The sequence below is a fragment of the Myotis myotis genome, unplaced genomic scaffold (assembly GCF_014108235.1).
Source record: "Myotis myotis isolate mMyoMyo1 unplaced genomic scaffold, mMyoMyo1.p scaffold_m19_p_5, whole genome shotgun sequence".
NCBI lineage: Eukaryota > Metazoa > Chordata > Mammalia > Chiroptera > Vespertilionidae > Myotis > Myotis myotis.
Genome location: NW_023416357.1, coordinates 94992051 through 95006257, shown reverse-complemented (window position 1 = coordinate 95006257; position 14207 = coordinate 94992051). Strand labels below are relative to the sequence as shown.

At 41.4% G+C, this 14207-nt stretch overlaps 1 protein-coding gene across 1 annotated transcript in view; it reads left to right on the top strand.

Annotated features, from left to right (window-relative positions):
* The first annotated feature begins 744 nt into the window (after positions 1-744).
* ATF7IP2 (activating transcription factor 7 interacting protein 2) overlaps positions 745-14207 on the top strand; it is a 100018-nt gene continuing 86555 nt past the window's right edge. Inside the window, exon 1 of the mRNA XM_036309848.1 lies at positions 745-763. The gene's annotated coding sequence lies outside the window, so the exon portion shown is untranslated. The remainder of the gene's footprint in view (positions 764-14207) is intronic.

The window sequence follows — 14207 nt, the reverse complement described above, 5'->3', positions numbered from 1 at the left end:
ACTCTATATCTCTCTCCCTTCCTCTCTGTAAAAAATCAATAAAATATATTTAAACAACAACAACAACGAAAAAGAACTCCATAATGAAGGACTGTGATATTTAGACTGGCCAGCCTGGCCCAGTGGGCGAGCTTCCACCTATGAACAGGAGAGCATGGCCGCATTCGGGGTCAGGGCACATGCCCAGGCTGCGGGCTGGATCCCCAGTGTGGGTTGTGCAGGAGGTTGAGCCCATCATGATTCTCTCTCATCATTGATGTTTCTCTCTCTTCCTCTCACTTCCTCTCTGAAATAAATAAAAATGTATTTTTTAAAAAAAGACATGTGACACTTAAATGCAATACTTTAAAAATTCGAATTGACAAGCTGCGGCCAACTGGAGGCTTTTTGTAAAAGTTCATCAATGATTTTCGGAAAAATCTTTCTAACCGTCCCTGGAATCACCTCAAATCAGCTCCGGGCACCTGGTCGCTCCACTCGGCCATTAGGCCCAAAGGGCTGATGGGAAAAAGCCCTCAGCGACCAGAACTGGCCGGCCCCTCAGGCAACTTCCATCTCGCTGCCCGCTTTCTCCCCGCCCACTCCACCTGATCGTCTCTGATTGGCCGGGCTGGCGCGCGTTCGTGCTGCCATTGGCCAGAGTCCAGAGGGGTGGGCCCCCGAAGGCTTACCTCTGCGCAGCCCCCTCTCAGCGTTTCAGTGCGCGGCGGTGGCGGTTGGAAGCGGCTGTGGGGTGAGCAACGGCCGCTCGGAGGGCGCTGTGGTAGGTACGAGGGGACCGGACGAGAGGCTCGGGTGAGTGGCGGTTGGCCCGGTCGTCTGTTTGGCAGTTTCGCGGGGACCGCGAGCGTCTCTGAGAGCCGGGCCAGTCGAGGACTCGGCGCGCTGCTTGAGCAGAGGGCGGTTGGGGCTCCGCTGGCCGAGAGGCGCTCGGGGAGGCGCTCACGGAGGCGCTGGGGTCCGAGCTGGCCGAGAAGACTCCGTGAAGGGCGAAAGGATGCGTCTACTACACCCACCTTTCGAGCCGGCGGCGGGTTAAGGGGGAGCGGTGTTGGGCTCCGGCTGGAGCGTCCGGCGCGAGAGTCGGGGCCGCGGAGGGACTTTGCCTCAGGGTTTCCTACTTGTCGGGTGAGTAAAGCTTTGGTCTGCATCGGACTACTACTACTTTTATGGATGCAATGGAGTCCCCAGCCCCAGTGTTTGTCGTCAGTTACCCAGTTTCCTTGAGTGTTAATCAGAGTCAGCTGCAGAACCTGGTGCCAGGACAGTTAGCTGGATCTCACCAGGTGGTGAGGAGGCGTTGCTCGATACGTGTGGTTAGGAAGAACATACAATCCCGAGCAAGATGCCTTTGTTAATGTAACAACCTGGAGCACAACCATGGAGTGTGCACTTGTTGAGCTGCTATATTGTTGAAAGCTGGGTACAGGCAAAGATAGTCTTTCTTCAACATAAAAGTCCATGTTTGTAAATTGGGGGGTAGGGGGATTAAAAAGACCATCCCTTTATGGTCCCTTCCCCACCTACTTTACCTCAGTTTGGGCAAGTTAGGAAGGGTCCAGGACAGAGGAAACCATTCTTTTTGCTTTGTCTCTCGAAAACCTTGCTATACTTGAAAACTTGACTTCCACTTTTCCACGTTACTATGTTGAGGGTGAAGTTTCTAGCATAAGCCAGCACAGGTTGCTTTATGACAAGCTAGGTTTTGTTTTGGCTGTTACACAGCATAAATCTATTTCTCGTAGTTCTGGAGGCCCGAAGTCCCAAGATCAAGGCACCGACAGATTGGGTGTCTGGTGAGATACTGACGAGTGGTCAAGATCTAGAAGAATTATATACACTTAAATAGACTGATTTTTTAGATTGGGACCTAACTACTCTTTTCATTATGATTTTGTTACATATTCACTTAAATGACTTGTAACGGAACTATTTGCAAGCCAAATGGGGAAGAATATTCAAGGTAATTTGTATCACAGGAAAGCTATTTAAAATGCAAAAATTAAGCATCTGAATGAAGGACTGATTACAGTGAATTAAGCTTTTGTGATTTATGCCACCTTAGTTTACCCGTCATTTTTTACAAATGCTGAATCTGACCCTAATCAAATTAATGTTCCTAACTCTCAGTCTCCTGCCTTGGCAGAAATGAACAGTGTCTTCTTGGAAATGCTTTTGAGTCTTTTAAGAACTGGTGTACTTCGATACACCAGTATCTGCTCTGCTTACCTTATTGACCCTTGTACTTTACCTCAGCCCTCAGCTCCATTATACTATCTGATACTTAATATCTTTAATTCTGGTATGAAAATACTGCACCATCCCTGCATTTTGCCTGTGCATATCATGTAGTTCTCTTATAGTGGGTGTGCACAGATGAAATTTATTTCAGTTGATGTGATCAAATTTTAAATAATATATTGGATAGTTGATAAAAATGAAAATAAATTATAACTTTAAATGCACAAGCCCTAGCTGGTTTGCCACAGAGCATGGAGAATCTGGCTACAGACGGAAGGATCCCGGGTTCAATTCTGGTCAAGGGCACATGTCCCCGTTGCTGGCTCAATGTCCAGTAGGGGGCTTGCAGGAGGCAGCCAATCAGTGATTATCATCATTGATGTTTCTCTCCCTCTCCCTTCCTCTCTGAAATCAATACAAAAATTAAAAAAATACACAAAATTTTTTAGTTCTCATTAAATTGAGTGAGATTATATTACATATAAAATACAAATAGCCATATTCTTCTAATTCTCTCATATATCTTAAATTAAGTACTTTCTCTGAGTCTTTATTAAACTTCAATCCCTATCTCTAAAATGCATTGGGGTGCTTCACTGGGCTGGAAAAAGTTTAGCTACATCAGAAAGCAGGTTTAATTAAGCAAGTTTGTTCTATATCTATAAAAGGCTACATTGACTCGCGCATGCGTGATACATACAAAGCTTTCGCTGGCACCAGTTGCATGGGCTTGTGTTTTGGTGTCATTGTTGATTGTGAATTTGATTGTTTTTGTTGACATTCTGAAGCTGAAAGAAAGTGGTGGCATCTCACAGAAGTAACAATGGCAATTAAATATGATCATAATAATGACCCGGGTAGATATAATTATCCCCATGTAACTGAAGTTGCCATCATATTCAGAAGTGAAGATGGAGGACCTCCTTTTGAAAGGGACTTGCTCATTTATTGTAAACCAGATCCTAATAATTCAGATGCCACTAAAATTAAACAAGTATCCTTTTTCCTACATTAGATGCAATGATGTATCCTATTCTTTTCCCAGATGGTGAAAAAGGCTGGGGAACAGATATTGCATTAAGACTCAGGGACGACAGTGTAATCGACAATAATACTAGATTCAACGGATGATGCTGAAAAGGAAAATTTTCCCATCGAATTTCTTAAAAGTATTACTCCTTTGGGAATGCCATGTCATAAATTAGAATTGAAAGTAGGTGCAATCATCATGCTACTGAGAAATCTTAATAGTAAATGGAGTCTTTGTACTAGATTTTTTAAGAAAAGATCTAACATAATCAAAGCTGAAGTATTAACAGAATCTGCAGAGGAGAGATTCTGATTCTAAGAATTGATTTGTCCCCCTCTGAAACTGGCCTCAGTGTTAGAATAAGTTTAATCAATTTATCAGTCATTGTTTTTATCAATGTTGTTTTTATATCATGTTTTTGTTTTTATATCATGTCTTTGTTGTTATATCCTGTTGTTTATTAATCAATTTGTGTATTTTCGTATACATTTTATGAATTTTCTTCAATCTCTGACACTTCCATTACAGAGAAAGGGTGAATAGCGATAGTAAAATATTTCTTCTAATTAATTTCCTTTCAATGTGCACAAATTTGTACACCAGGCCACTAGTATATAGATATTTGCCTATTACAACTTAAGTATTGATTTAATCATGAATGTGATGCAATGGAGTATAGAATGTAGAAAAGAGTTAAAACCTAATATCTAGAGGAACTTGATAGATAATGGCTAAAATTTGTCACTCTAGAAATATGAATGTGAACTAGTTAAAAATACTGAGATTTAGTCTTGATGGCTCAGATGGTTGATGCACCATCTGTACACCAAAAGGTTGCGGATTCAGTTTCTGGTCAGGCACATAGGTTTCTGGTTCCATCCAGTTTGGCATGAGAATGGAAGGAATCTGATTGATGTTTCTCTCTAATATCAGTGTTTCTCTTGCTCCCCTCCCTCTCTCTCTCTCCCTAAAAATCAGTAAGAACATGTCCTTGGGCAAGGATTAGAGAAAAAATACCCTGAGATCTAAAAAAAACCCCAAGTTTTAATTATTTAAAAGTGATTGTAACTAGGCATTGAGTGCTGACAAACAACTATATTTCATTATGAGCATTTTATACTGCTTTATTATACACTACTAAAGGCCCAAAGCTTAAACTGAACTCTTGCAGAGCCTCTGACCTATATATCTCCTCCTGTGGCAGGCTCCTAAGGGTCCCCACAGCTCCACCCAAGTTAGTCTTGGCGGGGCCTTGTGGGTATGCTCCACAGCTCTGCCCAAGTCAGCTGTGGCGGGGCCCTGGGGTTAGCCAGGGGTGGGCAAACTTTTTGACTCGAGGGCCACAATGGGTTCTTAAACTGGACCGGAGGGCTGAAACAAAAGCATGGATGGAGTGTTTGTGTGAACTAATATAAATTCAAAGTAAACATCATTACATAAAAGGGTACAGGCTTTTTTTTTTTTTTAGTTTTATTCATTTCAAACGGGCCGGATCCGGCCCGCGGGCCGTAGTTTGCCCACGGCTGGGTTAGACTGTGCAGCTCTGTCCAAGTCAGTGAGAGTGGGGAAATGAGACTACAGTTTTAACCAGATACTGAACTAGGTTGCAAGCCGTCCCCCCCCCCCCCCCCCCCATTTTCCTTTTCAGGACAACTCTCAGTCAAGGGGACAATTTGAATACTGTGCCTTTATTATATAGGATAGGATTGCACTGATAAAATTTTTCTGAAGTAAAGGCAATACCCTACTAGCAATTAGAAGATGCTGATGCTGTTGGTCCATATTTAGACCACCCTAAGGATTAAATCATGCTCATTATGAGCTTGTCTTCCTGACTCAAATTGGTCAAGTTTTGTCACTTTGTGGACCATTATATACCACTTAAGGTAAACCAGTCTCTTAATACCTTACCTGATTTGTACTTGTGTTATGAGATTTCTTTGAGTCTTAAGATTGTGAGTTCAAATACCGACTCTGAACTGTTTGCTTGAGTAAGTTAATATAATCTAGCTTAGATTCGTTTTCTTTTTTACTTTTTAGAAAAAGTAACTAAAAAAAAATTAGTTCCTTGGATTTTAGAAAAATAGAACAAGAAATACCCTTTATTTCATGTTTATAATGTATTAAGGTACTATCTAAGCAAGAAGCATAACTAGAGATAGCCATTTTGTAATGAGAAATACTCATCCACTACCAGGAATAGAAGAAAATCATGCACTCATAGCTTCAAGCTATATAAGGGAAAAAAAGAACAACAACAACAAAAAAACACCATCCCAGCGATTGAATTAAAAGAAGTAGATTAATCTATAGTCATAGTAGGTCACCCTTAACATTCCTGTTTAATAGCTGGAAGATTGTGAGTAGCACAACTAAGAAATTAGAAGTAGTCATTGACATACACTGCATCTGTTCATCTACATAGAGCTTTTGGAAAAATTGACCATGAAGCTAGTGTCCACAAATATTATAGGATTAACATCATTCAGAGAATATTCTGACTACAGTGGAATTAAGCTAATTTTCAACAACAAAAGTATAAGAAATCTGGAAGTTAATATATTTCTAAATAACCTACAGATGACAGAAGAAATTACAGTGGAAGTTAGAAAACATTTTGAACTATGGTAATTACGAGAGAGCTTATCAGAATTTGTGGAATTCAACTACAGCAGGATTTTAAATGCAAAATTAGAAAAAGGACTGAAAGTTGAACAACTGAGATTTCATCGCAAGCTGGAACTAGAAAAACAAATCAAGCCCAATGGAATTATTAAGAGGGAATGATGAAAGGGAACACTATATATGATATAAAGTAAGCAAAGCCAAAAATCAGTTCTTTGAAAGTATTTGATTAAATGGGTAAATTTATAATAATTATGATCAAGAAAAATAGAAAAACTTGTCAAGAATAAAAAGAGCACTACGAATCTTGCATAATTATAAATATTAGAGATACTTGAAAGCTTTATAAATTTGAAGTCCTATTGAAAAGTTTGATTCTGCCTTAACTGGTTTGGCTCAGTGGATAGAGTGTTGGCCTGCGGACTGAAGAGTCCCAGGTTCGATTCCGGTCAAGGGCATGTATCTTGGTTGCAGGTACATCACTAGTGGGGGGTATGCAGGAGGCAGCTGATCGATGTTTCTCCCTCATCATCAGTGTTCCTGGCTCTCTATCCCTCTCTCTTCCTCTCTGTAAAAAAAGACAACAATGAAATATATTTTTTAAAAAAAGTTTGATACTGTCCTAAAGTGAAAAACCAATTAAAATAAACAAAAAATAACAGAAAGAAATGTCTGTATCTGTTTTTGAAAATTCAGTCATAATTAAAGATATTTACCACTAAGTGAACTACAAATCCAGATGGCATAGTGAATTATTTCTAACTTTTAAGGATGGATAACTATATTTGCAAACACAAACTCTTTGGATGATGGTAAAAAGACTTATGAGGCCAGCACAGCCTTGATATCAAAACTTCTAAAGGAATTTTACAGTCATCTTTCTCGTAACATCAATACAGAAACCCTAAATAAAATGCTAGCAAATTGAATGCAGGAACATGGAAAATAAGGCATATCATGACTGAGATTTATTCCAGGAATAAAGTAGTTTTGTATTTTAAAAGATTGATATGATACAAATTGAAAAAATGAGATTATAGTCATGAGTTGTTCAATGTTTAACAGTGGGATACATTCTTAGACATGCATCCTTAGGTGATCCTGTGACTGCAGACATCGAGTGAACTTACAGAAGCCTAGATGGCATAGGCTACTACACAGGCTGTATGGTATATCCCAGTGGTCAGCAAACTGTGGCCCAGCAAACCGCGGCTCGCGAGCCACATGCGGCTCTTTGGTCCCTTGAGTGTGGCTCTTCCACAGAATACCATCTCTTCCACAAAATACCGACTTCTGTGCATGGGCCACGAAGTTTCAATCGCACTGTGCATGCGCGCCCGCACGTGGTATTTTGTGGAAGAGCCACACTCAAGGGGCCAAAGAGCCGCATGTGGCTCGCAAGCCTCGGTTTGCTGACCACAGGAATAGCCTATTGCTCCTAGGCTAGAAACTTGTACAGTATGTTACTGTACTAAATACTCTATACATTATAACACAATAAGTACAGTAATCCCTTGAGATTATGGACTAATTTGGGTGAAGGGGTGTCCATTAAAACCCAAAGTAGGTTTTCCGAATGTGTATGTTAAAAAATGGACAAATTAGTTAACCTGCTTTTACTTATGTAGACATGTTTGTATAATTAAAATTAAGTATGTAGGAAAAGTTTCATTTCCCAGAAAAGTTTTGTATATTATAGCATTTTAAATTTCTGCTGAATAAGTCTAATAAACGCATGCATTCACCAATCACTTTGAGTAAACAAATGCGCATGGCTGGGACATTACTTAGCACAGTCTAACATTGGCTTGGAGGGATTAAAACTGCTGCAGAAAGCCATGCCATGTGACAATAGAACCAATTACTGCAGGCGATGTGGTATGATCATGTGATAATCATTAGCCAAACATTGTTTACGAGTTGTGACTCTTGGATTTCAGTATATGGACTATAGTTGTAGATATGTAATGTTAATATATGTTAGTAAAATGACTAGAGTTTTTTTTCCAACATATGGCCTATTTTCTAAAATTTGTTAAAAATAATGGTAAATTAATAACAAAAATAGCCTGTTAATTTAATTATACCCAAATTTTGGTTAAAAGCACTTAAAAATTAACAGGGTGTTAATTTTCACATGACATATGTACTGGAAATTTTGTCCATTAAATCAGAAGTCTGTTAACATGTTAAGCGCCATGTCAGTCACCGGTGACTGACACTGTACATTCCGTCCAGACTGGTCAGTCACTGGTGCTGCCAGCATATCGGTGAAATCAGATATCGTGGGCTAAACAGAAACAGGCTTGGTGCTTAACATGTTAAATCAAGGTCTACAACATCCAGGGTTTACTGTATTTGTGTATCTAAACATAGACAAGGAATAATAAAAATATGTTATAAAAAAATATTATACCTATGTAGAGCACTTACCATGAATGAAGCTTGTAAGAATGGAAGTTGCTCTGGGTGATTTAGCGAGTGAGTGGTGAATGAATGTGATTGCCTAAAATATTATTGTGCACTATGGTAGACTTTATAATGTAAAAACTTGGGCTATACTAAATTTATTTAAAATTAAAAAAAAAAATTTAACCTTAGCTTATCTGTAACTTATTTTACAAACTAATTTTTTAAATATTTTAATTCGTAATAATGTTCTACAATAAACATATTGTACAAAAATATTTTCTTTATATTCTTAGACTACAGTATTTTTTATTTTTTTTTAAACTTAAGCAAAGACACAAAGCACATGCATTAGCCTAGGCCTACACAGGGTCATCATCATCAATATCTTCATGAGGGGCAGTAACATCAGTGCAGCTGTCATCTTCTATAATAATGCTTTATTTGAAATACCTCCTGAAGCACGTGCCTGAGGCTCTTCTTGAAGAGGTGTCAATCTTCAGAAATATGTCCTTGGTGATTTCCTTGGTTTGTTTATAGATTCGCTTATAAGCAGATATGCATCAAGAACATTCCTCTCTATAAATGAAAACCTTTAAGTGCGAGAATTTGTATTTTTAAACTTTTTAAAGAGCTTATTGAGATTTGCAAAAACTTCTGTTTTGAATTTTCTTAGGGGCATTTTTTTTCCTTCCTACAGTTTCCTTTTCTCTTCTTTAGTTATACATTTCTGTTCTAGTTACAACAACAACTCAGACAATTCCTCAGGAACCACCTCTAGGAGCTCCTCAATGTCATCCTCATCCACAGCCAGGTTAAAGTTGTTTGCCATCTCAAGCATAGCATTATTTTTGCAACCTCCTGTTTTTTGGCAAATTCTTTGAAGTCATGGACGAACTTCTTGAATGCCTTTCGAATGCCACTAGTATACTTCTTGGTGTCATCACCCCAAGCTCAAGCAAGGTTCTTGATGCAGTCATAGGTGTTGTAATTCTTCCAGAATTGCATCAGTGTCTTCCTCAGTTGCAACAATAACCAGGGCAAAGGTCCTCTTCAAGTATTAGACCTTAAAAGCTGCTAAGATTCCCTGATCTGTTGGTTGGATCAAAAGGTGGTGTTTGGAGCAAGAAATGCCATTTTGCTATTGGGGTGAATGTCATCAGTAAAAGGAAGATGCCTTGGAGCATTATCAACAATAAGCAAAATCTTGAAATGTCTGTTATTCTCCATTTTTAACAGCTTCAATCGTTCTCCATTCTACTGGCATATCAATTCAGTAGGACATCTTGGAAGAGGAGTTGAGTTATCCATGACTACTTATCCTAATATGTAAAAACCCAGGGTCTGTAACATCCAAAACGACCGAAGGCTCGACCGACTGGACTCAGTCCTGCAGTCAGTCCTGGCTTGCTGTGGCAACCCAGCACTGACTGCTGCCGCTGGGGGCACAGTGACCCAGCACTGACTGCTGAGGGGGCTGAAGATCAGGTCCGGAGAGAGGCCCAGAGAGAGAAGCATGGTCTGATCCATAGCCTCCGTGGCAGCTATTGATCAGCCCTTGCCTCTCACTTTCTCTCCAGGCCTCCGCAGGGCATGCTGACCAGCCTCGCCTCTCTGATCAGGCCCGGAGATCCTGACTGGCATAGAAACCGACCAATTAGAACCAAATTTGGGTGAACTGTGAGGAGCCAGTGTCTGCCTAGGAGGCAGAGCTTTCGATGCTGACTGGAATGGAAACCGACCAATCAGAACCTAAACTGGGTGAACTAGGAAGGCAGAACCTAAGGTGGGGGCTGAGGAGGGGTTTTAAGGGCAACAGCTGTTTGGTGTAAGGTGTAAGAAAGTGGTTCAATTTTTTAATAACCAGTTTGGCAGTATAGTGCATATGACTGGCTATCAGTCCAGATATAGGGATTATGTGTTTTTGTCTGCTAAGAGCATCTCCTCCTGCTGAAAAAGGCCTCCCCCCTTTTAAGCAATCCTGTTTCTTTTTATCTATACTAGTAAAAGGGTAACAAGCTAATTAGACCAGGTCAACCCGCCATCTTACAGACGTCTGACTTCCTTCCAGACAAAGCCATGGTGGTGGGGGCTGAGGCAGAGACAGTTAGAGGTGATCGGGCTGGCAGGTGAGGGCAGTTGGGGGTGAGATTAGGCCAGCAGGTGAGAGCAGTTGGGGGCGAGATCAGGCTGGCAGGTGAGAGCAGTTGGGGGCAATCAGGCAGGCAGGCAGAGTGGTTACTGGTGATCAGGCAGGCTGGCAGACCAGCAGTTAGGAGCCAGCGGTCCTGGATTGCAAGAGGGTGCAGGCCAGGCTGAGGGACACCCCTGCTCCTGTGCACAAATTTCATGCTCTGGGCCTCTAGTATTGATATAAAAACAAAATAAAAAATCTAGTCCAGTAACATAGAGGATTATACTTCATGACCAAGTGGGATTTATCTCAGGAATGCAAGGTTGGTTTTTCATCCAGAAATACATTATTGTAATGTATCATATCAGTAGAATAGAGAGCAAGAACATCTACACTAGTAAATGAGAAACATGCAAATTGACCATCCCTCCACTATGCTCAGCAGCCATTCAGAGCGAGTATGCAAATTAACCCAACAAAGATGGCAGTTAATTTGCATACGCAGACGCATAATGAAGACTGAAGACAGTGTGGAAGGAAGCCAAGCGCTGCAGAAGGGAGCAACGCGGTGGAGAAGGGAGGCAGCCCAGGCAGTGGAGACAGGAGCAGAGCCGAGGGCAGCGGACACGGAGCAGAGCTGAGGCAGCGGAGACAGGAGGGAACAAGGCAGCGGAGAAGGGAGCGAAGCCCTCCTCAGCGGGCTTTGCTTCCTACTCTGCTTTGCTCTGGCTGCAGGAAGCCCTATTCTTGCAGGAATCTTCCTGCAATGGGCCTCTACTATAGTAATATTGCTAGGTACTGAAAAAGCATTTCCTGTTTAAAATTAAAGTTCCTTCATGATGAAAATATTAAACAAAGCACGTATCGCTTAGAAATTCCTTAAAATGATAAAGGGCATCAGTAAAAATTTTATAGCTAATCCTATATAATGAAAGGCTAACGGACAAATCGACTGAATGACGGAATGACTGGTTGCTATGGCATGCATTGACCACCAAGGGGCAGAAACTTAACGCAGGAGCTGTTCCCTGGTGGTCACTGGGCTGCCACAGGGGGAGTGCCGCTCAGCCAGAAGTTGGGCTCATGGCTGACGAGTGCAGCAGCAGTGACGGGACCCTCTCTCACTTCTGCAGCAGTGCTCAGGAAACCTTGGGGAACCCATTTAGGCCTGCTCCCCTAGGGGTCCTGGACTGCGAGAGGGCACAGGCGAGGCTGAGGCGTCCCCTCCCCCCGAGTTCACAAACCTCATGCACCAGTCCTCTAATATATATAATGGTTAAAGACTGAAGGTTTCCCCCCTATATCAGTAACAAGACAAGTATCATCTACTCTTGCCACTTACATTCTATATCGAATACGACAGTTGTACAAGCATATGAATCGAAGGCACCAAGATTGGAAAGGAGGAAATAATACTATTGACAGATGGAATGATTTCGTATGTAGAAGGTCATAAGGAATCTACAAAAAACACCTCTTTAGAGATAAAAAACAAGGTCAGCATTGTTGCATGACAGAAGATCAATATTCAGAGTGCCATTGTATTTTCACATAGTTGTAATAAACAACCCAAAAATGGAGTTTGATTTATAATAGTATCAAAAGGAAGTGTAAAACTTACTCTAAATCTACAACATATTGAAAGAAGTTAACGATCTAAATAAATGGAAAGACATCCCATATTCATGGGTCAGAATAATTGATTGAATTAAGATAGCAGTGCTCCTTAAACTGATTTACAGATTGAACACAATCCCTATCAAAGTCTCTCCTGGCTTGTTTGCAGAAATTGTTATTCTGATCCTGAAGTTTATATAGATGTTCAAATGGAGGGAGAGAACTAAAACGGGAGGGTAAGTAAATGACTGTACTTGCCGACTCACAATGACATCAAAAGTAAAACTAAAATACAGAACTACCATTATTCTGAACCATCTAAAAGCTGGCTGAATGGAAGTCCTATACTAGAGAACTAAATAAGAGGACGCATTAAAACTGGTAGGAGGGGCAAAGATTGTGAACAGGCTGGTATGACACCCATGTATGCCGTTATTTTAATCATGAGGGAGATAGTCTCTGCAGAGACGCAAAGGACCGCAGCCTCCCAAGCCCCAGCCCAGAGTTCTAGAGCTTGGAAGAGAAGTGCTCGATGTTGGGCTCTAAAATCCATAGGGCATTGTGGCTGAGGGTCTCAGAGGCTGCTAGAGACCCAGTTGTTTCTTTTAAAGGGCTGGTTCATGAACTTACTAGGTGTCCAGCACTAGGTGTCTTTGGGAGACCCAGACACATAACGGAGGGACTGGATTATCTGGCATTGAGGTAGGAACTTGGGGAGTAAGCTTTCTCCCACACTAGGGGGCTTGCAGGGATCACCTTCCTGTGTTGTGACCTCCCCTGTCTCAGGGCTGACTGGCAGCCATATATGCGTCTCCATCAGCCTGGAGTGCACTATTTGCTCCACCCTGGGGATTCCCTGAGACTCTGCGCGATCCAATTTGCATCCCCACCCAGGCTGTTTGAAGCAGGTTTTTCCATATGAATGGCATGTCCTGGCTCAAGTTTCAGACTTTGCTAAAATCTCTCAAACAAGCTACAGCTGGTGATAGTGTGCCCTGAACCTAATAATAAAAGTCCCAAGTCCCACACTAGCACCAGCTTTACATCTGGTCCTCGCCTGGGCACCTCCAAGCCCAATACGAATAGCAAATAGCAGCCATCTACAGTTCCCTCTGTAACTCCTACCAGGTGGCCCCAAGCAGTGACTGATCCCAGCCAGTGTACCCAGTGGACAGCTTCTGACAATAGCAGATTGCAATTCTATACATCCACAAGCAACACACTAAAGAGGCAGACTCAGCGCGCACCAAAGCCTCACTGAAGCAAGTCCTGCGTCATTGTGGTGGTTCTTGCACAGCAGCTCCCCGACTGTAGTCCTATTTGGTATTCACAGTCAATTGGCCTGGAGGTCAACACCTCCCAGTGACACCAACAGCAATCAAGGATCAACTACAAGACTGCAAACTGCCAACACAGGTGTGCACCTAGAGTGCCCAGCTCGGGTGACTCGGGAGGCTGAGTGATTGGGCCATACAATACACCTATGACAAGGCTACTCTACCAATTCCATGGGATATAACAGCTCTACCTAGTAACATAGAAATAGACACAGGGAAGCAGCCAAAATGTGAAGACTAATGTCACAAATGAAAGAAATGGAAGCAAGAAAACTATTGGACACTGAGTTTAAAACCATGGTTATAAGTCTCATGGACCTTCATGAGACTTTCAGGATCTTAGAATATCAAAGACATATAAAAGGACTGGTCTGAAATTAAGCTTACACTTGCTGAAATAAAGAATCATTTACATGGATTCAACAGTAGAGTAGAGGATTCTGAGAATCTAATCAATGATATGGAATATGAGGATGCAAAAAACACCCAACCAGAAGAGAAAAAGAAAAATAATCCAAAAATTTGAAGACAACTTCAAGTGTATCAACATTCACCTTATGGGTGTACCAGAAGGAGAAGAGAAAGAGAGCAATTTATTGAAAACCTCTGAAGAATGATGACAGCAAACTTCCCCTTTCTGGTGAAAGAAATTTGCGATTATCAAGGGATTGCCCATGTGACTGTCATTTGATTTTTCAACAGAAACTTTGTCAGGCCAGAAGGGAGTGGCAAGAAATATTCAAAGTGAGGAATAATTAGGACCTACAACCAAAATTACTCTATCTATCAAATATCTCATTTAGAATTGAGGAAC